Source organism: Heptranchias perlo, chromosome 19 (genome assembly GCF_035084215.1).
Source record: "Heptranchias perlo isolate sHepPer1 chromosome 19, sHepPer1.hap1, whole genome shotgun sequence".
In the NCBI taxonomy this organism is placed as follows: Eukaryota; Metazoa; Chordata; class Chondrichthyes; order Hexanchiformes; family Hexanchidae; genus Heptranchias; species Heptranchias perlo.
The window spans coordinates 19,893,937-19,920,509 of NC_090343.1; the positions used below are offsets into that span (position 1 = coordinate 19,893,937).

The following is a 26,573-nucleotide window of genomic DNA, read 5'->3' on the forward strand; positions in this document are numbered from 1 at the left end:
GTGTCCCTCACTTTATTTCTATTTCTTTTCCTCTATCTCACTGTCTCTTCCCCTGCAGGCACAAGCAGTCTGACAGTTAAAGAAAGTACACACTGTTGAAAAAATCCTGGCAGTTATTCAACCTGCTGAAAACAAAGTCTTGTTACTGATTTCTGGTCCCACACACACAACACAGCCTGAAACAGAAGCTGGTGGACAGGTACATTCATGCGATTTGCTCAACCTCTCTCAATTTTTCATACAATAAAATAATGGAATGAGGGGGAAAAAAATCAAACTTCTAAAGAATTGGGGCACCTACACGTAACCAGTGAGCCTCCTTTATCTTAGTTGCAATCATTCAAGTTTAACTGTTAAGCTCTTAAATATTTTTATGTAAGTCAATAAATATTTTTGATAGCTACATGATCATTTATTAATAATCAAGCTAAGCAAGTAGGAGGGGCTTTCTGATTTTATTTAATTACAATGATGACAGAAGTGGATGTTAAAATGAGTGGAAGCTGGCAGAGAAGCCCAAACTATTAGTTTTTCCTTTTTTTTAACTGTTCTTTTTTGCCCATAAAACAGAAGGAGTGGAATTGTAATGACATTTTTTTTGATAAATCTGCTTGTATGTTTTCTACTGGAGAGAATTAAAATTATCAGGCAGCTAAACTGGATGGCACATTGCATTTCCACCTCTGTGACCTGGGTATATATCCAGCCCAGATTGATGGAATGAAGATCGCTTTGTCTGCTAGCTGTTAAGATTCCATGTGAACTGTTTCCAAGGGTTGACTGGTCTGGAACAAGAGAACATGAATATAAGGTTAAATGTATGATATTTAGGACAGGCAGCAAGAGAACCAGTTTTACATAGAAGGCTGTGAGGCTGTGGAATGCACTACTGGAGTTAGTGTTTAAAGTAGAGACCATGTCAACACTTAAGACTAGGATAGATAGGTGGTTAAAGGAAAGGCGATAAAGGGATGGGGAACAGGTTGAACATACGAGATTAGGGCTACTATTCGCATTGAGGATAAACACTAACATGGACTGGTTGGGCCGAACAGCCTGTTTCTGTGTTATTTCTATACAAATGACTTTAGGCAGTCGCAGTTCAGTTCCCAGTGAGCATTGGCCTACATTGTAAAACCGTCTCTAATTTGGTGGGTGTCTCATTGTCGCGCTTCTGAGATTGCGGCTAAGGCATATTGTTGGCAGAGCAGAAGCTGTGCTATGCCTGGTCTGGGAATGTTGATGCTGACACTGGATGCCTGAAATGGGAAGAATTCCATTCCCATGAAGTAACATCCCTCACCCTGATGAGCACCAAAAAAACAATTAAATTAGCCTTGAAGGTTTTGCACTCCTTTCACCCATTTGGAGTAGCCCCTGAGGGTAGCCCTATGTGCGGTTGAAGTCTTAAAGGTGCACAGTTCTGAAACCTGAAATGTTAACTTGTCTTTCCTCTTTATGAATATGTGCATTTTCAGCATTTGCATTTTTTTCTTTTTTATTATTTAAAGGGCAGAGTTTTTAGCAATTTCTTTTAATTTCTCGTTTCACCATATGTTTGGTATATGTTTTTAGCATTAGCTTTTGTTCACATTTTGTTCACACTCTGAGTTTACGATGAACTGGAATATTCAATGTATGTGGCTCGCTTCCCCTATCTTCATGCATATTCTACCTAATTACCAGAGAAAGCCTATCAACGTATAGGGTAGGGGAGGTGGATTTGGATTTGCCCTGGGAACGGTGTCAGTTCCAGCTAGTATATTGGAGCTGGCACAGTACAAATTCACATCTGGACTTTCATTTTTGGATGATCTGACAGAAAGTGCAACAGGGATACTGATTCCTTACAAATCACTACACCCTGTAAATCTAGTGGTAACAGGGCACTTAGAACACCATAATATGATTATGCAGAGTCAACATAGTCTTATGAAAGGGGAATTGTGTTTAACAAATTTATTAGAGTTTTTTGAGGATGTAACTAGCAGGGTGGATAAAGGAGAACCAATGGATGTAGTATATTTGGATTTTGAAAAGGCATTTGATGAGGTGCCACATAAAAGGTTGTTACGCAAGATAAGGGCTCGTGGGGTTGGGGGTAACATATTAGCATGGATGGAGGATTGATTAACGGACAGAAAACAGAGAGTAGGGATAAATGGATCATTTTCAGGTTGGCAGGCTGTCACTAGTGGGGTGCCACAAGGATCGGTGCTTGGGCCTCAGCTATTTACAATCTATATTAATAACTTGGATGAAGGGGCCGAGTGTAGTGTATCCAAGTTTGCTGATGATACAAAGCTAGCTGGGAAAGTAAGCTGTGAGGAGGACTCAAAGGGATCAACTTTGAAATGGTGGCAGGTTAGCAGCAGGGGGATGAAGGTGCGCATGGCAAACCCGAATAAAAAAAGCTTACCTTTTCCGATGCAATCGCGATGTAATTGATGGTGATTAAAGTTGTTTCCAGGTTTCGCGCCCGGCAGCCAGCCTGATTGACAGGCTGGCTGCCGGCAGGAGCTGCAATGCCAAGGTGGGGGGGGGGGGAGAGAAAGGGACCCCAATATTAGCAGGGAGGCGGGTTGGCAGCGGGGGGGGCGATTGGGCGTGTGGCAAACCCGCATGAACCAAACTTACCATTTCCGACGCGATCGCACTCAGCTAGCCTGATTGACAGGCTGGCTGCCATCAGGAACTGCAACGTGAGGGGGGAACAGGAAAGAGAGAGAGTCAGACGTCATCCGGCGCTGGACTGGAAGACCAGGGAGGGGGGGAGCAGAAGGGAAGACCGGGGGGGGGAGGGGAAGATCGGGGGGGGGGGGAAGAGGGGAAGATCGGGAGGGAGAGGGGAAGATGGGGGAGGAGAGAGGACGATCGGGGGGATATCAGGGGAAGATCGGGAGGGTGAGATCGGGGGGACATTGGAAGGGTGAAGAGGGGGAACATCGGAGCGAGAGACATTGGACATCGGAGCAGGTTTCAAAGGTAGATGCATTTAGTGTTTTCACTTCATTGCATGTTTTTTTATTTAATTTATTTTGTTTCTTGTTCCCTGATCTGGCCCCAGGCGTGAATTGGAAGCCGTGGGAAAGCCGCCCAGGTAAGTTTAAAATCATTTTAACTATCTACTGCATCAGAAATAAAGTACCTTAAGTACCTCAATGAGGTAAATTTGGTTCTTTAACTATCATCCTGCCGGCTTTAATTGCCGGCGGGACTTGCGCACTTGTGAAGCGCGCGCACAGACGCATCTGTGGGGAACCCAGAAGTTGGTGGGTTGGAGCCAGCTTCCTCATCCGCTCGGGATTTCCCCAATTTTCGCAGCCCCCCCCCCCTCCCCACAATGCACCCGCAATTTCCTTTGAAAATCAGGGCCAGAGTGTCTGCAAAGGGATATAGACAGGTTAAGTGAGTGGGCAAGAAGGTGGCAGATGGAGTATAATGTGGGGAAATGTGAGGTTATTCACTTTGGTAGGAAGAATAGAGAAACAGAATATTTTTTAGATGGTGAGAAGCTATTAAATGTTGGGGTTCAGAGAGACTTGGGTGTCCTCGTACAAGAAACACAAAAAGTTAGCATGCAGGCACAGCAAGCAATTAGGAAGGCAAATGGCATGTTGGCCTTTATTGCAAGGGGTTAAAGTACAAGAGTAAGGAAGTCTTACTACAGTTGTACAGGGCTTTGGTGAGACCTCACCTGGAATACTGCATACAGTTTTGGTCTCTTTATCCTAGGAAGGATATACTTGCCTTAGAGGCAGTGCAAAGAAGGTTCACCAGATTAATTCCTGGGATGAGAGGGTTGTCCTATGAGGAGAGGTTGAGTAGAATGGGTCTATACTCTCTGGAATTTAGAAGAATGAGGTGAACTCATTGAAACATATAAGATTCTGAGGGGGCTTGACAGGGTAGAGGCTGAGAGGTTGTTTCCCCGTCAGGAGAGTCTAGAACTGCAGGGCATAGTTGTAGGATAAGGGGTCGACCATTTAAGATGAGATGAGGAGGCATTTCTTCGCTCAGAGGGTTGTGACTCTTTGGAATTCTCTACCCCAGAGGGCTGTGCATGCTGAGTCGTTGAGTATATTCAAGGCTGAGATAGATAATTTTTTGGAATCTAGGGGAATCAAGGGAAACGGGGATCAGGCAGGAAAGTGGAGTTGAGGTTGAAGATCAGCTATGATCTGATTCAAAGGTGGAGCAGGCTCGAGGGGCCGTATGGCCTGCTCCTGCTCCTATTTCTTATGTTCTTATGTTCTAATGTCAGAATTCCACTAATACCATTGCAAATAAAGCACAAATCTGGTAGTATAATAACAGTACTAGTCTACACCTGGTTATTTCTGGGCAATCAGTCACAGTGGAAGGGTCTGTACTATTGTGGGAGATTTAATGAAAGACAACAACAAATCCTGCACCAAACTACAGATTCTGAAGAAGAAAAATACATTCCTGTTGCCATTGATCCTGAGTTGGAGGAGCATGAGAATGTCAGCAGTAATTCATTAATCAAAACTAGAAGCCGAGGGAAACAACTGACACAACAAAAAAATGACCCCGGAAAAATCAAATGGCCGTTGAAATCAATTGTGAGAATAATGTTCAAGAAGAAGCACTTGGAATTCAATAACTGACAAAAGTATTCCTCCTTTACAAATTGCATGTGTGTCATCAATCACCCTCTGGAAATTGAAAGAGGATTTAATTTGAATCCAATCTAAGGGATTTTAATTATTGAAAGACAATCATCTTAAACCTACTCCATTTCCAAAGGAAACAGGAAATCTTCTTGGTCACATGAGAAAAGAAAGATAAGGAGGACTAACATACGAAGGACATGAGAGCTCTAGCTAAGTGAACGTGTCTTCAGAACTTATGCTTTCTGTTTTGAAAAAGTACTAGTTCTTCAATCTACTTCTATGGAACAAGAGAGAAAAGTCACTTTTCCAACACAATGGCACAGCCAGTTATTACAATACTGCCACAAGAGTAGTGATGTGGCCAAACTTAGCTCCAGGCTGCTTTTCCTTATTACAAGATCTTGTCAGAGGTTTTTATCACTAGACTGGAGAAGGTTCTTTCAGTTCTGATACATCAGGATCAACTTGGATTTATATGTGGTAGATAATATATGTCACCAAAGATAAGCATTCACATCAATCCAGACATGGTTCAAGTCTGAAGTCATTTAAAACTCAGGTCAGTGTGTGAGAGACCCTCTAATCAGCCATAAAACTTTGATACAACCCCCCAGCCATTACCATGGAAATTGGACACATTCCCCATCACCAGACAGTCAGGCACATTCCTCCATCCATTCGACTGGTAGTAATTGATTGGCAGAGGGGGGAAAAATTAAGAAAAGAAAATTTCTTGAACCATTCTTTCCTAACTAATAACAATTGACCAAATATAGAAGCATGAAACCTTACATGCCACTGAAAAAATAACACTGTACATGCTCAGAAAAGACCTAAACCAACAAATTGTCCCAGTACATCTGTGCTGCCATTCTAAACATAAGGATATAAAAAGACCAGAAGGAGAAAAGGCTATTAAGTCCACCAAGCCAGTTCAATCCAGAGTCCATGTATAATTACTCTATCATTTTTAAATTTTTTTTATTCGTTCACGGGATGTGGGCGTCGCTGGCAAGGCCGGCATTTATTGCCCATCCCTAATTGCCCTCGAGAAGGTGGTGGTGAGCCGCCTTCTTGAACCGCTGCAGTCCGTGTGGTGACGGTTCTCCCACAGTGCTGTTAGGAAGGGAGTTCCAGGATTTTGACCCAGCGACAATGAAGGAACGGCGATATATTTCCAAGTCGGGATGGTGTGTGACTTGGAGGGGAACGTGCAGGTGGTGTTGTTCCCATGCGCCTGCTGCCCTTGTCCTTCTAGGTGGTAGAGGTCGCGGGTTTGGGAGGTGCTGTCGAAGAAGCCTTGGCGAGTTGCTGCAGTGCATCCTGTGGATGGTACACACTGCAGCCACAGTGCGCCGGTGGTGGAGGGAGTGAATGTTTAGGGTGGTGGATGGGGTGCCAATCAAGCGGGCTGCTTTATCTTGGATGGTGTCGAGCTTCTTGAGTGTTGTTGGAGCTGCACTCATCCAGGCAAGTGGAGAGTATTCCATCACACTCCTGACTTGTCAGGACTAACCCTACCCCCCACTTCTACACCTTCAAATCTTGATCTTTAAGGAACACTAATTCCTTCTCCTGCTTCCCCAGAGAAAAAAATCAAGCAGTATTGTTATCTTTATGACCCTAAATTCCCATTCTCCTAAAGAAGCAGACCATCCTGATTTGAATGGTCAGAGCTCGAAAACATATCTGATTTTTTTGTTTTAAACAATATTTTACCTTTGGCATAATTCAGGTCATTGTGGCTTCAGAAATTGACATGCTTGTGTGATGCAGAATAGTTGCTCTTCTTCAATTGGTGCCTTTGGATCTTTTGCAACCACCTGAGCAGGCAGACAGTGCCTCAATTTAATGTCTCATCCAAAAGATAGCAGGGGCGATTTTCACTCTTTCCGTCCAGTGCAAATGGGGCAGTAGTGGAGTTAAAATTGTAGTGGTAGATTTTCTGCCCTATTCACGCTTGCTTCCTGCCTGCTGCTATATAGCTTCCGGAGTTTTCATGGAGGGCTGAGGCGTCCGCCTCAATCAGGTGGGAGCCTCATGAATCCATGAAAATCGAGGTTCTATGATGTAAATAGGACCCTGATGCAATTTTAACAGCCGAATGAGTGTCCCGTGGACGCTCTGCTCAATAAGACCTGATGGGCAAGAGAAAAAGGCCCGCAAAGGTAAGTGTTAAAAAAAACTTGTGGGGCCAGGAGGAGGAGCAGGAATCTAACTGCTGGCTCCAGAAGAATAATGCGGGCCATTGCCACCTCAGGCTCCCCCCCACCTCGATGTTTGGACCTCCTCTTGAGCCTACCTTTCGGCTACCCAATATTGCGTTGGCCCGAAGCCAGCGAGCTTCAGTGGGACACCCATTTGGGGCGTGCATCTCACTGGATGTATTTTAAGGAGGCCCAGCCCTCTGCAGGTATTAGGCAGTGCTCTACTGGCCAGCCACCTGCAAGTTAAAATTCCACCAGCAAATCCATCAATACAGTTCTGCACTGAAGTATCAGCACAGATTATCTGATAATGTCCACAACGGGGCTTGAACCCACAACCTTCTAATTAAGAGGCAAGAGTGCTACCAACTGAGCCAAGCTGATATAGTGGGCCTAACTAAAATGTAGAAACTTACCATCAACTTTTCTTGAGTTTTTGATAATTTAATATATCAACAATTTGCATCTTTAGAGTGCCTTTAACATAATGAACCATCCCAAGGTGCTTCACAGGTGAGAGTTGGATTCAAGCACGTGAAAAAGGATTTGGGAAAGGTGTCCAAATGCAAGGTCAAAGAGGTAGGTTTTAGGGAGGCTTTTGAAGGTGCAGATAGATATAGAAAGGTGGAGGCCTTTAGGGAGAGAATTCCAGGAGGCAAGATGACTGAAGGCTGTCCACAGATGATAGAGTGGGGGAGGAGGAATCCACAAAAGACCAGAGTTAGAAGAGCAGAGGATCTGAGTGGGAACGTAGAGCAAGAGCTAGGGGAATCTAAGAGGAGGGGTGCAGAACCTAAGAGATCTAATAATAATTAAAGGATATATAATTCGCCATATTTCTTGTGTGAAGTATTGCAGAAAATTTATATATACACAAGTGCGATACATAACTGTGTCTTTCGGATGAGACATTAAACCGAAGCCCCATCTGCCCTCTTAGGTGGGTGTAAAAGATACCATGGCACTATTTGAAGAAAAGCAGTGTACTGGCCAATATTTATCCCTCAAACAGCATCATTATCTGGTCATTATCACATTGCTGATGGTGGGACCTTGCTGTGCATAAATCGGCTGCCGTGTTTCCCATATTACAACAGTGACTACACTTCAAAAATAATTTATTGGCTGTAAAGCGCTCTGAGACATTCTCAGGTCATGAAAGGCGCTATAAAAATGCAAGTCCTTTTTTTTAAAGAGTACTTTTAACAGATGAACAGTTCAGGAGGAAGTTGATAAAACAGCAGAGGGCGCTAACTGACAAGTTAAAATTGCAGCTCCAGTTTGTAGGGAAGCCCTTATTCAGTTTCACGCTTTTGTTACAAGAGTTGGCGATTCATGTACTGTATGATGTTATCAATTTATTAACCACTGTAAACATATATATTTGAGTTTTAAAAAAAATTCTTACAACTCTATGTGAAAACCTGAAAAACATGCATTGTGACTCTGCTTTTTAGTTTATTCATATTTTCCTATTTTAATGTACTTTATTATCCCCTCCCCCGTGTTATTGACCAATTTTCAGCTGAGAGGGCAGCTAGTTAGCCTACTCCTGGGTCTCTGCCAATACTGCTCTGTATCCAGCTGCTCGGAGGTTGATTCATGTTCCAATTTTCCCTCACTCTCTCCTTTCTGGGGAAATAGCTGGCCTGTGCTTGGTGTCTCTCACCAAGGTCCAGTAAGAGTAGAGACTCATCGCATGGGAAATCATAAGTATGACATTTATTAAGATTATAGCAGGGGTGAGAGGCTTTAGTTGTAAGGAGAAATTTGAAAAACTGTTTTCACTAGAACAAAGATCTGATAGTGGTGTTCAAAATCATGAGGGGTTCTGATAAGGTAGATTTCACTAGTTGATGAGGATAACTAGAAGGCATAATTTTAAAACCAATCATTTAAAGACGGAGAGATTAAGAGAATTTTCTTATGCAGAGGATTTTTAGGGAATGGAGTGCCTCACCAGAAGCAGTGGTGGAAGCAGAATCCATAATATAGCTTTTAAAGGGGAAGTAGATAAATATTTGGAAAAAGAAAAATTAAAAAGGTATGGGGAAAGGGAGGGGAATGAGCCAAAGGGGCAGACATTCTGCTAGTACATTTCGTCCAGCACATTTGGCACTGCAGGGGGAACTTCCCTGCGGTTTCCATTGTCCTCTCATTTAAATATTACTGATACACTCTCAATGCAATTTGCAACACATGCTGGGAGTGCAGAGATCTGGATTTCCTGGGCAGGAGTAGTAATGTGCTGGTACAGCTTCTTAAAGTGGTACAGTACCTGCTCTTTCTGATGGTGGCAAAATTTGAAATTGGTCATTTTCTGCTGTGTTTTGTGCTGAAATGAGGCAGCAGAATGTTTGGGGGGGAGAGGCAGAATAAGCTGTCAGACAAAGTGCTTAGAATGGTGGGGTCCAGCAATAAAGTTCAAATCAAACAAAAAGGAATAAATAAATATCCAGCCAAAGAAACATGCAATGGTGCAATGTCAGGAAACCAAAGATGGCCAAAGGTGATGACTACTATCATTGAAAGGTCAATTTTAAAGGGGAGGCATATTGGGGGGCCTAAGCCAGCAGTTGGCAGCGGGCCACGGTATTTTTCTGGTCCCACAAACATTCCCCATAAAAAATTCCAGGCCATTTTTGGAGCAGCCTTTTAAGGACCGTTGGTAAGGCCAATTACCGCCTGGTACAAATGGACAGAGTGATCATGGCGCAAACTCCGCCCATTTGGACTTGAAAATTGCGAATGCAGTCCTGCAACAGGCGTAGGACCCCGATTTGCATATGAAAACAGCTTTTTGCATATTTTGTATGGGCCTGTTAGGCCCAGCTGAAAACTGTATAGGGTGATCGCTGTTTCCCTGCCATTTTCAACTGCCCGACACCTCGTAAGTGGGGCAGCCGACAGTTGAATATCACCCCTACAGTTGCAGATCCTGTTTACTGCTTGTCCTGTGCCCTGTGCACACCAGGGCCACTGGTGGACAGTAGCCGATTTTCAGCCCTTAAATGGAAAACTCTTTTAGAGAGGTGACATAGGGGTGATGAGCTGAATGGCCTTTTTCTGTACTGTAAAATTCTATAATTCTATGAACCCACATGCTTCCAATCCAAGTCTCCTTAAATGTACTTTTAATCCAAGGATGCTTATCAGTAAATAGGGTTAGGTTTCCCCATTGATATTATCACATTAGCTGGTGAAAATATTAGGCAATATCGAAACTAATCTTTACTGTGCTCAGAATCCACAAAAATACTCAGAGATGCCTATCACACTGACTGAAGGAAACTATCTCTAAACCCATGCATCAAGGAAAGTGAATGGAAAAAAGAATAGAATCTCCAAATCCCTAGTGAAAGTCCAAGAAATTCTTGGAATTCCATGTAATAAAAGTGAATTTTTTATTACCGTAAAAGAGGTGTCCCTAATAATAAATTGATGGAACTGCAGAATGGAATTCCCCAAAGGCACTAGTAAAATTCCTGGAAGCTCATGATATAAAAATGGAATTTGACATTTTCAGTAATTGTAAAACAGTTGCCCTGCGCATGTGGCAGAATAAAGCCTTTTAGAGTGTTTTTAGAGTAATGATTGGTGTAGTCGCATGAATCTCATTGAGAACCACATTTTAGTGTGAGAGTAGGATGTTTTGTCATTGGCTTAAAAGTGAAACATGTATTGCAATAGCAAATTAAATGGAAAGTTAGGAGTGATATTAAAATTGTTCCATTAATATGAGGATAAAACATATTTAAAGATCTTTTAAGTGCTAGCTTGACTCACCCAGTTGATAGCACTTTCGACTATAAGTCAGAAGGTTGTGGGTTCAAACTTCATTATGTAATGTCAATGCAGAACTGAGGGAGTGCTGCACTGTTGAGGTACTACCTTTTGAATGAGATATTAAATTGATGCCCCGTCTGTCTGCGGGAGGTACAATTGCACTAATCGAGGAAGAGCAGAGGCTCTCCTGACTAACATTCCTCCCTTTTATCACATTTGCTTTTTGTGTGATCTTGTGTGCAATTTGGGTTGTTGCAATTGCGTACATAACAGTGACTACACTTCAAAAATGAATTAATTGGATGAAAAGTACTTTGGGATGTCCTGAGGACATGATAACATGCTAAATGAATGCAAGTTCTTTCTGTTTCCATTCTGTCTGATGTGAAAAATAAATTGTCTCAATTTATTTGCTATTATAAGCAGTATCACTATGCTTAGTATGAGTATAATGTTGAATGCAGCAATAGTCAAGTACCATGATTTGCCAAAGCTAATATTGGTGACTCTCTTCACATATATCACTAAAGTCAGAAAGCAGCTGTATTTTAATCCTGGATCTCAACATTAGAGGCTTTTTGGCAAATAAAATCATTAATAAGTCTGGCAATTTACTGCCAAAGAACTAACACTGCATTTTCTAATTTGGTATAATGGTAAATCTACTCATGATGAGTTTGATTATCCAATCAAGTGCAAGTAGACAAAATATAGATTAATCATTTTAATAACCCACCAAACAGCCACTTGAGGTTTGCAAGTAAATCTGGTATCGTTTCTGATGCCAGTAAGCTTTGGGAAATTGTGGCAAAAAACAAGTTTGAAAATAGAGTAATGTTATTTGCAAATCAAGGGAACTAGCACTCAACCCTTATGGACTTGACAATGCAAGGGCACAAATTACCAAAATTATTAACACAGCCTAAAACATCAAATAAGATGGTGGTGACTGCAGAAAACGTCTGAATGTGACAAAAGTGGCTAAGAACAAGATCACCTTTGGATATAAATCTGAACATGCAACGGGAAGGGAAGGGGGGACCAAAAGAAAAACCCTTGACTCATGATGAGCAGAGACTGGCACAGCTTTTTAGCCTGGAGGCCATAGAGATAGAGAAACAAATACTGAAATGGAAAGCTTAAATAACTCTAAAAGACTCTGATGAGCCATTGAAAATAAAGACAAACACATTTTAAAATTGTCCATAGCTACTGCAAGTGCAGAATTTCTCATATGCAGATCATAAATAAAATATTTTGTTCTGTAAAAAATGCCATTGAGTCATTAACTGATATTACAAAATCATTCTAAAATTAAATGTTTTAATAAAAACTTTCGAGCATTGACTAATATATGGTCAATTGTCCTAGGATGTCCATATAACATACCATATAGTGTCCACATTATAGCTATAAGTAGAAAAATGTCCCAAGCATTTTACAGAGAAAATAAAGAAATGGGAACAGATACCCAATGGTGCAAGAATTAGCAGAGGTGACTGAAAGCTTAGTTGAAAAGATGGGTTTTTAAAGGTGAAGAGAGAAGTCAAAGTGAAGGGCTTTAGGGAGGGACTTCTTATAAGTAGGATAAAGTAATTGAAGGCTCTGCCATTACAGAGAATGTCGAATTCTTTGGGTTGTGACTATCAACCAAGCCTGCAGATTTTGGCAAAATATCCACCACTCTGGTTTCAGAAGAGGAAGAGAGCAAGAAGCTGAAGAAACTACCATCTGCGAACTGTACCTCTCATGACAAAAAGACAAACAACTATATGAAACCCAGACAGTGCAAATACCCAGTAGGAGAAGAAATCGGCACCAGAAATATCACAAGGGCAGCCAGGGTTGAAACTAAGCAATGCATTCTGGAATGAGAAAGAGAATAGAATGGCCGCTAACATAAAAGGAAATCCAAAAGTCTTCTATAGGCATATAAATGGCAAATAGGTAGTAAGAGGAGGGGTGGAGCCGATTAGGGATCAAAAAGGAGATCTACGCATAGAGGCAGAGGGCATGGCTGAGGTACTAAATGAGTACTTTGCATCTGTCTTTACCAAGGAAGAAAATGCTGCCAAAGTCACAGTGAAAGAGGAGATAGTTGAGATACTGGATGGGCTAAAAATTGATAAAGAGGAGGTACTAGAAATGCTGGTTGTACTTTAAGTAGATAAGTCTTCTGGCCTACATGGGATGCAACCTATGTTGCTGAGGGAAGGAAGGGTGGAAATTGCAGAGGTGCTGGCCATAATCTTCCAATTCTCCTTAGATATGGGGGTGGTGCCAGAGGACTAGACAATTGCAAATGTTACACCCTAGTTCAATAAAGAGTGTAAGGATAAACCCGGTAACTACAAGCCAGTCAGTTTAACCTCGGTGGTGGGCAAACTTTTAGAAACAATAATCCGGGACAAAATTTATAGTCGCTTGGAAAAGTATGGATTAATAAAGGAAAGCCAGCATGGCTTTGTTAAAGGCAAATCGTGTTCAACTAACTTGATTGAGTTTTTTGATGAGGTAACAGAGAGGGTTGATGAGGGCAATATGGTTGATGTTGTGTATATGGACTTTCAAAAGGCATTTGATAAAGTGCCACATAATAGGCTTGACAGCAAAACTGAAGCCCGTGGAATAAAAGGGGCAGTGGCAGCATGGATATAAAATTGGCTAAGTGACAGGAAACAGAGAATAGTGATCAACGGTTGTTTTTCGGATTGAAGGAAGGTATATAGTGGTGTTCCCCAGGGGTCGGTACTAGGAACACTGCTTTTTTTGATATATATTAATGACTTGGACTTGGGTACACAGGGCACAATTTTAAAATTTGCAGATGGCACAAAATTTGGAAGTGTAGTAAACTGTAAGAAGGATAGGGATAGTAATAGAATTCAAGAAGACATAGACAGGCTGGTGGAATGGGCGGACACATGGCAGATGAAATTTAACGCAGAGAAGTGCAAAGTGATACATTTTTGCAGGAAGAACGAGGAGAGGCAATATAAACTAAATGGTACAATTCTAAAGGGGGTGCAGGAACAGAGGTGGCAGAACAAGTTGAGAAAGCGGTAAAAAAGCAGTAAAAAAAGATTTACTAGAATGGCTCCAGGGATGAGGGACTTCAGTTACGAGGATAGACTGGAGAAGCTGGGATAGTTCTCATTAAAGCAGAGAAGGTTGAGAGGAGATTTGATAGAAGTGTTCAAAATCATGAAGGGTTTAGATAAAGTAAATAAAGAGAAACTGTTCCAATTGGCGGAAGGTCCAAGAACCAGAGGACACAGATTTAAGATGATTGGCAAAAGAACCAAAGGCGACATGAGGAAAAAGTTTTTTACGCAGCGAGTAGTTATAATCTGGAATGCGCTGCCTGAAAGGTGGTGGAAGCAGATTCAATCGTGGCTTTCAAAAAGGAATTGGATAAGTACTTGAGGGGGAAAAAATTGCATGGCTACGGGGATAGAGCGGGATTGTTCTTACAAAGAGCCGGATCGGCCTTGATGGGCCGAATAGCCTCCTTCTGTGCTGTAACCATTCTTTGATTCTATGATTCTAATTACTCATATCCTTCCAGTCCTTTTCCCTCCTTCAGCCATCTCAGGGATACAGCTCAGGAGACACCATATGGTCCAGTTGCAGGAAATGTTGAGGCAGCTTTAAGTGCCGCAGTGGCTTCTGGGTATTCTGAGGCAGCCTTTGAGCAGCTTGCCAGTTCCAACTGCAGCTCTACACCAAGCAGCAATAAAAATTCTTTTTGGAGTTCTTTTCTACTTGCATTTTCTTCACAGATTGGCTTAATTGACTTTAAGGGGTGAAATTCCCCATTTAACAAAAATTGAAAAATGCTTATTTCTTTTTCTCTGTAATTAAAGACCCCTCTTCACAGACATGCCCCCACTTTTTGTTAAAACTGTAATTTCACTCCTTTAACTCCTCAGGGAATAAACCACTGATCATTCATAATGAGTAAATCTCCAAACTGGCAGTAAGTAAGCTATGCTGCAAAAAGTGTTACCACAAGCAGAAAAAACTGCCCAAATGCAATACGAACAAAGGAAGATTCAAACCACAAAAGACTGTCTGCAGTGAAGCATTGAATGGTCTTCAGAACTACTGACCATACTATATTTGTGGTAATTGGGTAAATCTGGTACATTTACATAGCACCTACACATTGTGTAAGCACTCCTATAACATTGGCTTAATTGACTTTAAGGGGTAAAATTCGCCATTTAACAAAAATTTTAAAACGCTTGTTTTCTTTCTCTGTAATTAAAGACCCCTCCTAGCCAGCATTTTATACTCCCAATACTTGTCTTCAGGTTTGACGGTAAGCAGGAAGCAAGCTGAGCACCAGGAAATAAAGATATGTAAACACTATTGCTGTCATCTTTCACCACTTTACGCAGGTGAAAATATATTTGTGTCAGCATGGCTCAGTTGGTAGTACTCTGTTTCTTAGGGGTAGATCTTGACTTTGTGCGATAGTGTAAAGCGGGTGATAGCAAGTCAGCGGCCCATTTTACATCTCTCCTGATTTTTATTTCCATTGAAGTTAATGGAAATACAAATTGGGAGAGATGTAAAACGGGCCGCTGACTCGCTATTACCCGTTTTACACTATCGCACAAAGACAATATCTACCCCTTAGTGAGAAGACCATGGGCTCAAGCTCCAATGGGCTCAAGCTGGTCATTTAATTTGTTTGCTGTTTGTAGGAAGTTCCCAAGCACAAATTTAGCTGCTGCGTTCTCCTACATGACTGTACTTGATGGTTTCCTCTCCTCAGGTACTGTCCCCCTCCCTTTCAAATCTGCCGTCATCATCCTCCTCCTCAAAAAAGCTACCCTTGATTCCTCTGTCCTTGCAAACTACTGCCCCATCTCCAACCTCCCTTTCCTCTCCAAAGTCCTTGAACGTGTTGTCACCTCCCAAATCCATGCCCATCTTTCCCGCAACTCCATGTTTGAATCCCTCCAATCAGGTTTCCGTCCCTGCCACAGCACTGAAACAGCCTTTATCAAAGTCACAAATGACATCCCATGTGGCTGTGACCATGGTAAACGATCCCTCCTCATCCTTCTCGACCTGTCTGCAGCCTTTGACATGGTTGACCGCACCATCTTCCTATAAAGCTTCTCCTCCGGCGTCCAGCTGGGTGGGACTGCCCTCGCCTAGTTCCATTCCTATCTATCCAGTCGTAGCCAGAGGATCACCTGCAGTGGCTTCTCTTTCCACTCCCGAACCATTACCTCTGGAGTCCCCCAAGGATCTATCCTTGGCCCCCTACTATTTCTCATCTACGTGCAGCCCTTCAGCGACATCATCTGAAAACTCAATGACAGGTTCCACATGTACGCTGATAACAGCCAGCTCTACCATGCCACCACCTCCCTCGACCCCTCCATTGCCTCTGATTTGTCATTCAGCTTGTCCGACATCCAGTACCAGACCAGCAGAAATTTTCTCCAACTAAATATTGGGAAGACTGAAGACATTGTCTTCGGTCCCCGCCACAAACTCCGTTCTCTAGCCTCCGACTCCATCCCTCTCCCTGGCCACTGTCTGAGGCTGAACCAGACTGTTTGCAACCTTGGCATTCTATTTGACCCTGAGATGAGCTTCCAACCCCATACCCGCTCCCTCACCAAGATCACCAACTTCCACCTCCATAGCATCACCCGTCTCCGCTCCTGCCTCAGCTCATCTGCTGTTGAAACCCTAATCCATGCCTTTGTTACCTCTAGACTTGATTATTCCAAAGCTCTCCTGGCCGGCCTCCCATCTTCCACCCTCCATAATCTTGAGCTCATCCCAAACTCTGCTGCCCGTATACTAACTTGCACCAAGTCCCGTTCACCCATCACCCCTGTGCTTGCTGACCTACATTGGCTCCCAGTCTGACAATGCCTCAATTTTAATGTTCTGATCCTGGTTTTCAAATCTCTCCATGGCCTCGTCCCTCTGTAACCTCCTTCACTTACAACCCTCCAAGATGTCTGCGCTCCTCCAATTCTGGCCTCTTGCGCATCCCAGATTTTAATTGCTCCACCAGTGGTGGTCGTGTCTTCAGCTGCCTAGGCCCTAAGCTCTGGAATTCCCTCCCTAAATCTCTCCGCCTCTCTACCTCTCTCTCCTCCTTTAAGACGCTCCTTAAAACCTACCTCTTTGACCAAGCTTTTGGTCACCTGTCCTAATATCTCCTTATGTGGCTCCGTATCAAATTTTGCTTGGGGTGTTTTACTACATTAAAGGCGCTATATAAATGTTCTTGTTGTTGTGGTTATACTTGGAAAATAATTCATTGACTGCAAAGTGCTTTAGAATGGATGTGATAAGGTGCTATATAATTGCAATTTCTTATAGATCAAAGGGCTTCTTTTCAACTTGAATTTAGTTGGGTGCCAAATCCTACTGGGGGATTTACTCCCACGCCAATTGTGGAGATTAATAATGTGGCATGTGCCAACTACCTGCCAAAGGGAACATCTATGGCAAATATCTGCAAATAGAAAAGAGGAGAAAGTAATGTATAAATAACACTACCTTTTGACGAACAATTGGTGAACATTTAAAGAAATAATTCATAATTCTCAATGAATATACATTCCCTTGAGGAATAAAACTCCGCAGGAAAAGTGATCCAACCATAGCTAACTAGAGAAGATAAGGATAACATTAGATTAAAAGATGAGGTTTACAAAAAGAGTAATAAGCCTGAAGATTGGGAGGATTTTAGAAATCAGCAAATGATGACCAAGAAATTGACAAAGAGGGAGAAAATTGAATATGAGAGTAAACTAGGAAGAAATATAAAAGTAAAAAGTAATAAGAAATACAAGTATGTAAAAAAGAAGAGATTAGCGAAAGTAAACATAGGTCTCTTAGAGGCAGAGACAGGAGAAATTATAATAAAGAATAAGGAACTGGCAGAGACATTAAACAAATATTTTGTATCTGTCTTCACAGTAGAAGACACAAAAAACATATTCGAAATAGTGGGGAACCAACGGTCTAATGAGAGTGAGGAAATTAAAGTAATTAAGATTAGTAAAGAAAAAGTACTGGAGAAATTAATGGGACTAAAAGCCAACAAATCCCCTGGATATGACGGCCTACACCTAAGGTTTTAAATGAGGTGGGTGCAGAGATAGTGGATGCATTGGTTTTGATCTTCCAGAATTCCCTAGATTCTAGAACGGTCCCCATGGATTGGAAGATAGCAAATGTAACCCTGCTATTCAAGAAAAGAGGGAGAGAGAAAATAGGAAACTGTAGGCCAGTTAGCCTGACATCAATAGTAGGGAAAATATTAGAATTTATTATTGAGGATGTAGTAACAGGGCATTTAAAAATCATAATATGATTGGGCAGAGTCAACACGGTTTTATGAAAGGGAAATCATGTTTGACAAATCTATTAGAGTTTTTTGAATGTGTAACTAGCAGGTTGGATAAGGGGGAACCAGTGGATGTAGACAGTTTCCTAGAAGTAAATGGAATTAAGGGTTACGGGGAGCGGGCAGGAAATTGGACATGAATTTAGATTTGAGGTTAGGATCAGATCAGCCATGATCTTATTGAATGACGGAGCAGGCTCGAGGGGCCGATTGGCCTACTCCTGCTCCTATTTCTTATGTTCTTATGTAGTATATTTGGATTTTCAAAAGGCAATCGATAAAGTGCCACACAAAAGGTTGTTACATAAGATTAGGGCTCATGGGGTTGGCGTAATATATTAGCATGGATTAAGGATTGGTTAACGGACAGAAAACAGAGAGTAGGAATAAATGGGTCATTTTTGAGTTGGCAGGTTGTAACTAGTGGGGTGCTGCAAGGATCAGTGCTTGGGCCTCAGCTGTTTACAATATATATCAGATGAGGGGAACGAGTGTAATGTATCCAAGTTTGCTGATGATACAAAGTTAGGTGGGAAAGTAAGCTGTGAGGTGGACGCAAAGAAGCTGCAAGGGGATATAAACAGGTTAAGTGAGTGGGCAAGAACATGTAGGGAAATGCGAAATTCTCCACTTTGATAGAAAGTATAGAAAAGCAGAATATTTTTTAAAAGGTGAGAGACTAAGAAATATTTTAGTCAGAGAGATTTGGGTGTCCTTGTACATGAATCACAGAAAGTTAACATGCAGGTACAGCAAGCAATTAGGAAGACAAATGATTTGTTAGCCTTTATTGCAAGGGGTTTGGAGTATAAGAGTAAGGAGGTCTTGTTGCAATTGTATGGGGCTCTGGTGAGACCACACCTGGAGTACTGTGTACAGATTTGGTCTCCTTATCTAAGGAAGGATGTACTTGCCTTTGAGGGGTTGTAACAAAGCTTCACTGGATTGATTCCTTAGATGAGAGGGTTGTCCTATGAAGAGAGATTGAGTAGAATGGGCCTATATTCTCTGGAGTTTAGAAGAATGAGAGGTGATGTCATTGAAATATATAAAATTCTTAGAGGACTTGAAAGGATAGATCCTGAGAGGCTGTTGCCCCTGGCTGTAGAGTCTGGAACTAAAAGTCATAGTCTCAAGATAAGAGGTCGGCCATTTCGGACCAAGATGAGGAGAAATTTCTTCACTCAGAGGGCTGTGAATCTTTGTCATTCTCTACCCCAGAAGGCTGTAGATGCTCAGTCGCTCAGTCGTTGAGTATATTCAAGACTGAGAGCGATATATTTTTGGACTCTAGGGGAATCAAGGGATATGGGGATGGGGCAGGAAAGTGGAGTTGAGGTAGACGATCAGCCATGATCTTACTGAATGGCGGAGCAGGCTTGAGAGGCCGTATGGCCTACTCCTGCTCCTATTTCTTATGTTCTTATGTTGACAACCAGTGTGAACAATGTTAACAAAATTACATTTTGAATGAATCAGGTACCTGCCTCCAAGGATAGAGAAAGCAAAAGGAAGATATTTCTTTAAAGTAATGAAATGTTCAAATGTTCCAAATGGTTTTAGTCCACAAAAGTTACTTTTTTGGTAAGTCTTTTTACTCTTTTGCCTGACATTACTAATTTCACACAGTGAGCTGCATCAAGTGCTATGAGTACTAGATGAAAAATGGCTGCATATGGGTTTTATTCTTATTACAAGGATGACCTACATGATACACTCACCAGGTGCCTCCTATCGGCAGTCTTGTATGGCCTATCAACTAACTGAAGATTGACTTCGGCTAATGCTTCCTGTCATCTACCTGTCTTCTCAGCAGAGATTAGCAGAAGGTCTGGGAAGACCTAAAGAGGGTGAAAACAAACAAAAAAGTTATGCTAATTTTGTTTTGTTTTTCAATAAGGTTGGCACTCTCTTTTTCCTCTCCCAACTCATACCAACAATCTGTCAAGTCACTTCTATATTCCTATGTTCTTATATTCCTATGTTCCTTCTTATAGTCTGCATGTAAAACAGTCAATATTACACATTCCAGAACAATAGGAATCCCTCTTACCAGTCCAGCATTCTAAAATATGATTTATACTTCAGGTATCTATTTGGACACTCAAACCCTACTGTACAAAATCAAGGAGGAGAATACTGTCCGAAATTAGCATTTAGATATGTTTGTATGAAATTCCCTTCTCTGCTGTTTTAATGGCGTTGATGTGACTGTTAACACATTTACAACAGCCAGATTGCATCCCATAATTATAATACCTTGTATACTACAAAACATTTATACCTAAAAGTGTTAGTATTTTAAGGAACTCGGGGGCTTAAATTGGGCCACATGGCGCTCATTTTTCAGGCACTACAAGGCCTCCTGAGGCCCCGAAATGGCAGGCAGGAAACTTGCGCACACTTCTGACCAGAAATGCACTGCCCACCATATTGGGTAAGGACAAACTAGAGAGCTCCATTATCCACGTCTGAAGAAGGCATTAGGCTATTTGCATTTGCAAATAAGGGGCCTAACGCCTAATTCAGGTCGCTGCTGCAACATTGCCCCAAGGTAGTTAGCTCAGCGCTGGCAGCCTCGGGATAGGAACATAGTAACATAGGAACAGGAGTAGGCCACTTAGCCCCTCGTGCCTGCTCCGCCATTTGATAAGATCATGGCTCATCTGTGATCTAGCTCCATATACCTGCCTTTGGCCCATATCTCTTAATACCTTTGGTTGCCAAAAAGCTATCTATCTCACATTTAAATTTAGCATTTGAGCTAGTATCAATTGCCATTTGCGGAAGAGAGTTCCAAACTTCTACCACCCTTTGTGTGTAGAAATGTTTTCTAATCTCGCTCCTGAAAGGTCTGGCTATAATTTTTAGACTGTGCCCCCTACTCCTAGAATCCCCAACCAGCGGAAATAGTTTCTCTCTATCCACCCTATCTGTTCCCCTTAATATCTTATAAACTTCGATCAGATCACCCCTTAACCTTCTAAACTCTAGAGAATACAATCCCAATTTGTGTAATCTCTCCTCGTAACTTAACCCTTGAAGTCCGGGTATCATTCTAGTAAACCTACGCTGCACTCACTCCATGGCCAATATGTCCTTCCGAAGGTGCGGTGCCCAGAACTGCTCACAGTATTCCAGGTGCGGTCTAACCAGGGTTTTGTATAGCTGCCCCCTTGTACTCCAGTCCTCTAGATATAAAGGCCAGCATTCCATTAGCCTTATTGATTATTTTCTGCACCTGTTCATGACACTTCAATGATCGATGTACCTGAACCCCTAAGTCCTTTTGGACAGCCACTGTTTTTAACTTTTTACCATTTAGAAAGTACCCTGTTCTATCCTTTTTTGATCCAAAGTGGATGACCTCACATTTGTCTACATTGAATTCCATTTGCCACAGTTTTGCCCATTCACCTAATCTATCAACATCCCTTTGTAATTTTATGTTTTCATCTACACTGCTTACAATGCCACCAATCTTTGTGTCATCGGCAAACTTAGATATGAGACTTTCTTTGCCTTCATCTAAGTCGTTAATAAATATTGTGAATAATTGAGGCCCCAAGACAGATCCCTGCGGGACTCCACTAGTCACATCCTGCCAATGTGAGTACTTACCCATTATCCCTACTCTCTGTCACCTTTCGCTCAGCCAATTTCCTAACCAAGTCCGTACTTTTCCCTTGATTCCATGGGCTTCTATCTTAGCTAACAGTCTCTTATGTGGGACCTTATCAAAGGCCTTCTGGAAGTCCATATAAATAACATCCATTGACATTCCCCTGTCCACTACTTTAGTCACCTCTTCAAAAAATTCAATCAGGTTTGTCAGGCACGACCTACCTTTCACAAATTCATGCTGGCTCTCTCTGAGTAACTGAAAATTCTCAAGGTGTTCAGTCACCCTATCCTTAATTATAGACTCCAGCAATTTCCCCACAACAGATGTTAGGCTAACTGGTCTATAATTCCTTGGTTTCCCTCTCTCTCCTTTCTTAAAAAGCAGAGTGACATGTGCAATTTTCCAATCTAGAGGGACAGTTCCTGAATCTAGAAAGCTTTGAAAGATTATAGTTAGGGCATCTGCAATCTGCTCACCTACTTCCTTTAAAACCATGGGATGGAAACCATCTGGTCCTGGGGATTTGTCACTCTTTAGTGCTATTATTTTCTTCATTACTGTTGCTTTACTTATGTTAATTTTATCGAGTCCCTGTCCCCGATTCAATATTAGTTTTCTTGGGATTTCCAGCATGCTATCCTCTTTTTCTACTGTAAATAATGACGCAAAATAATTTTTCAACATGTCCGCCATTTCCCCATTGTCAATGACAATATCCCCACTTTCAGTTTTTAAAGGGCCAACACTAAACATCATGTGTGAAAAAAAGGAAGTACTTCCCATCCCAATCGGTGACGCTGCCGGTCCCGACATCCTCGACTTCTGACCTCCAGGCCCTGGCCACGATCTCCTTCCCCCACTGATTCCCCCCCACCCAGCCCCGACCTCCATGCCCCCCCACCCCGATCTTCCTCCGGAACCTGACCTCCAGGTCCCCTGATCCTCAATACCTCTCTCCCGGCCAAGTGATCGCTCCTCTGAAGCCTCCAATCCTCCACCCAGTTCCCCCAATGCCGACTCCGAAGCTCCTGTTCTTCCTCTCTCAGTCCCCCGATGCTGCCTTGACCCCCAATCCTGAGCACTAGCAGCAGCTCAAACTTGGAGTACCTATCTACCCTCACAGCGCCGTCTTCATGGTGATGTGGTTCGGAGCCTAATATCAGGTGCTCCTCGTACCTCACCATTTGTGCGTGGGGACTAACACTGCGCCGGGGTGGGGTGGGGAGCCCAAAAGAGGGCGCTCTCAAATTTAACCCCCCAGATCTTTAAAGAAGTTATATTTTGCAAAATGTGAAACTAGACAATTTGTGATAAATTGAATTATAAAATAATCTTGAGCACACATTGCACTATGAGCACATAATGGGAGTCCTTATTCCAGTAGGACATACTGAAATATGATCTATAATTGGAATATTGAACATAACAATTGTTTATTTACTTTAATGAGATCCTCCATAATTAATGCAATAATTTTAGGAAAAATTTGTAGGGCTATGGGGAAAGAGCAAGGGAATGGGACTAACTCTTTCAAAGAGCCGGTACAGGCACGATAGGCCGATTGGCCTCCTTCTATGCTGTACGATTCTATGATTCTAATTAAAAAGAATAATGTAACTTTCCAGAGATTTGTGCATTTGCCCCAGGCTTAATTACTTATTATTCCAGCTCTCTACAGCATATAAGTGAATGTTATTTATTATCTATTCTTTTACACTTTCATTATTCATGTCTCATTTTTCTGTGGAATTTGTTATCATTTGGAGAAATTTGTAAATTTGCTTTTAAAACATTCATTTTTTACAATTTTTGCAAGCAGGGGTCAAATATATTTGTTTATGGTGCCCTCTGGCATAAAATGCTGGATGAAGGAGGTGGAATTTAATCAAAAGTATATATTTTTTAGATAACATGACAAGTTCTCTGTGAAAAATGAAAGTCTTAAAAAGAAATTATAGGAGCATTTCTACCCAATACACAAGGCAGTGCACATAGCCTCAATGTCCATGCAACAACAATGTAATTGCAGCATCAATTAACTTGCCTTTAGGGCTGGGATAATGTGCTAATATTTGCCTTTTCGGTGACATAGCGATGTAATTAAATTCACAATTGTAAGCCATTAGTATTTTTGTTTTTATCCTAACTTGAATATACCTAAGACAATTTTAAAAATGCATTGAAAATATTTACACTGCACTACAGAATGAACTAGGGGTAGTCGCCAAGACAGTGGCATTTGGAGAAGGCTGTTCAAGCAACTAATGCTAGCCAAAAATAACCCTGAACAAAGTGATAATAATCCTTATGCAATATAATGATTACTGCAGCAACAGAAATACAATTTGTAGCATTTGAAGTTTTACGTATTAAATGAAATGTATAAATAAGAATGAAAATTACTCTATCAAATGCATGTATCAGACCTTAATGCATCTTCAAAGGTCCAAGAAAATGTATTGAAGGAATGGATTTGGGCTTATGTTTCCCACTCATTGAATACAAAAGCAAGGAGATTATGATAAATTTGTACAAGATTATTGTTAGGCCAAAGCTAGAATATTGCTTTCAATTTTGACCACCCCATTATGGAAAGGATGGAACCATGGAAAAGATGCAACATGGATTTATTAGGATGATACCAATCATAAGCTGATATTGTTATAATGAAAGGCATGAAAAACTAGGCTAGTAATTACTAAAACACAAAAGACTAAGGTGGGGGGTGTATAGAAGTGCTCAAAGTTTTGAATGGGTTTGAGAGGCTAAATAGTGAAAGATAATTTCCACTGGTTGGTGAATTGGTAACAAGGGGGCATAAATTTAATGTTAGTGGTCATAGCTTAAAGGGGAGGAGAATTTTTTTCACACAAAGCGTTATTAGAATATGGAATATATTACCACAAGTGAATCAGTCATAGCATTAAAAAGGTAATCAGATGCATGCTTGATGAGGAAAAATGTTAAAGGATCTGGGTATAGCAGGGAAGCAGGATTAGAATTAATGCTACCGATGTGGAGTTAGTGCTGGTACAGATATGATGGACTGAATGGTCTCTGTCCACAATAATACTTTGATGATTCTGTGATTCATGCAAATCTGGTATAAATCATTGTGCTGTGGTGATTTAGGAGTAGATAGTTTGTAAAATGCAGCAGTGCCACTATAAAAATATGATAACTTGCATTTCTATAGCGATTACAAAATCATGACATGTTACACTTTCCTATATCAATTAGTAATTTTCCTTGACTTAAACAAAATGCTTCTGGCTACCCTCCTGCAATCTAACCTTCTGAGTCTGGAGAAAGCTTACCCATGCAGCTTTCTATTTAAAAACCAGACTGACTGCATGTGTCTCTGTCTCTGCTTTTTATGACCTTGTTTCACAACTTGAGGGGAGGACCTATGCCAGACAACTGCTGGCAAACATGCAGGACTAGAGATCTCCCAACATAATGCTAAGGTGTTTATTGATTACCAAGACAGGCTGATGAATTGCTTATTGTTTACAGTCTTTGGGAAACAACTTCAAAGCTTAGCTCATGAGCATTTTAATCACCTTTCATCTCAGTACCTTTTTTTTCAACTTGTGTGAATATACTTTGCTTTAAGACACAATCCTTAAATGTAACTCTTTTCTTTACAAATCTTTTCCTTGGAAAAATAGTCAAAAAATCCCAAAACGTGACTCTGGTTATTCATCGTTTGCTATATGTGGGACGTTGTGTGCAGTTAGTTGCTGCATTTGCCTACATAATAACAATGGCTGCACTTTAAAAAGTAATTTGTTTGTTGGGAAGTGCTTTGAGATATGCTGAGGATGTGATAATGTATTATATAAATGCAAGTTTGTTCTTTATTTACTTGTTGTCTAGGCTTAAAATAAGTAGATATTTTGAAGGAAGCAAATGCCTGACACCATGCTACATGTTCCAGTTTTTTAAGAGGTTATCCTCAATCGAATGCAATTTTCCTCAGTCGACTTTGAGATTACAATACACAAGTTAGTCGTAACACTGTATTTTCAAACTCTGCCATTGAATGTATCATACATTACTCACTGTGTTGCAATGTACAGCACTGTGTGCTGTTTTATATAAAATATGATCACAATATAGTGCAACCAAAAGCATATTTACAACTCTAATAAACTTTGTAGAAACACAAAAAGTCAATTCAGTACCCTATAATGTTTCTGAATATTCTTTCATAGCAGTCCTTGCACTAGTAATAACAAGACAAGGAAATGACCCGTGGTATGCTGTTACTTAGCTATTGTAAATCTCCATGCCCTTTAACTCCTTTAGCACAAGTGCAATAATCAGTTTCTCAGCCTTCACACATTGTGCAGTGCATTCAGCACTTTCTAAAGCTGGTTCTGCTGTATAAGACTTTTGGCTGATAACAGAATGCAGAACTTGTATCAGGCTGTGGAATATTAATTGTTCCTGCTCACAGTCCAACCCCTCTTCAACATTTGGAGCAAGTGCAGTCTGTCTATCATCTTCAGTTTCATTCTGCACATTCTGATGTTGAAATTCTTTTCCAAGCAGTTTTTCCCAATCATGTCTCATTTGTGATCAAAGTCTAAGAACTGTAACTGGATGCTGTAATTAGAAATTGTATCAATAGTGCAGTGAGATTACCAACACATTTGCTTCCGTTTCTGAAACTTCAGTATGCCAAACACCAATCTTTAAGATGTGAAATACTGAGTAATAATGTCTGAGGAAACTTTGTTCAATGTCTATGCTGTCTGATTAATGACAACTAGAACAGTTAGTTTGTCAGCTGTCTGTGAGGTACTTTTAGTGTCCTCAACCTTCATCAATACTGATGTACTTGCTGCTGATAGTGTACTTTGAAGGTTGGATGAACCTGCGCCAAATAATTTAAGTTGTATTTAAGCCAATTATAAATC

General features: G+C 41.2%; 1 long non-coding RNA gene across 1 annotated transcript in view; it reads right to left on the minus strand.

The window, feature by feature from the left end:
* Positions 1–448: 448 nt before the first annotated feature.
* Positions 449–26,573, minus strand: part of LOC137335208 (uncharacterized) — a 104,161-nt gene continuing 78,036 nt past the window's right edge. Inside the window, exons 3-4 of the long non-coding RNA XR_010966362.1 lie at positions 19,745–19,864; positions 449–785 (exon numbers count right to left, since the gene is read on the minus strand). This is a non-coding gene — a long non-coding RNA (uncharacterized lncRNA). The remainder of the gene's footprint in view (positions 786–19,744; positions 19,865–26,573) is intronic.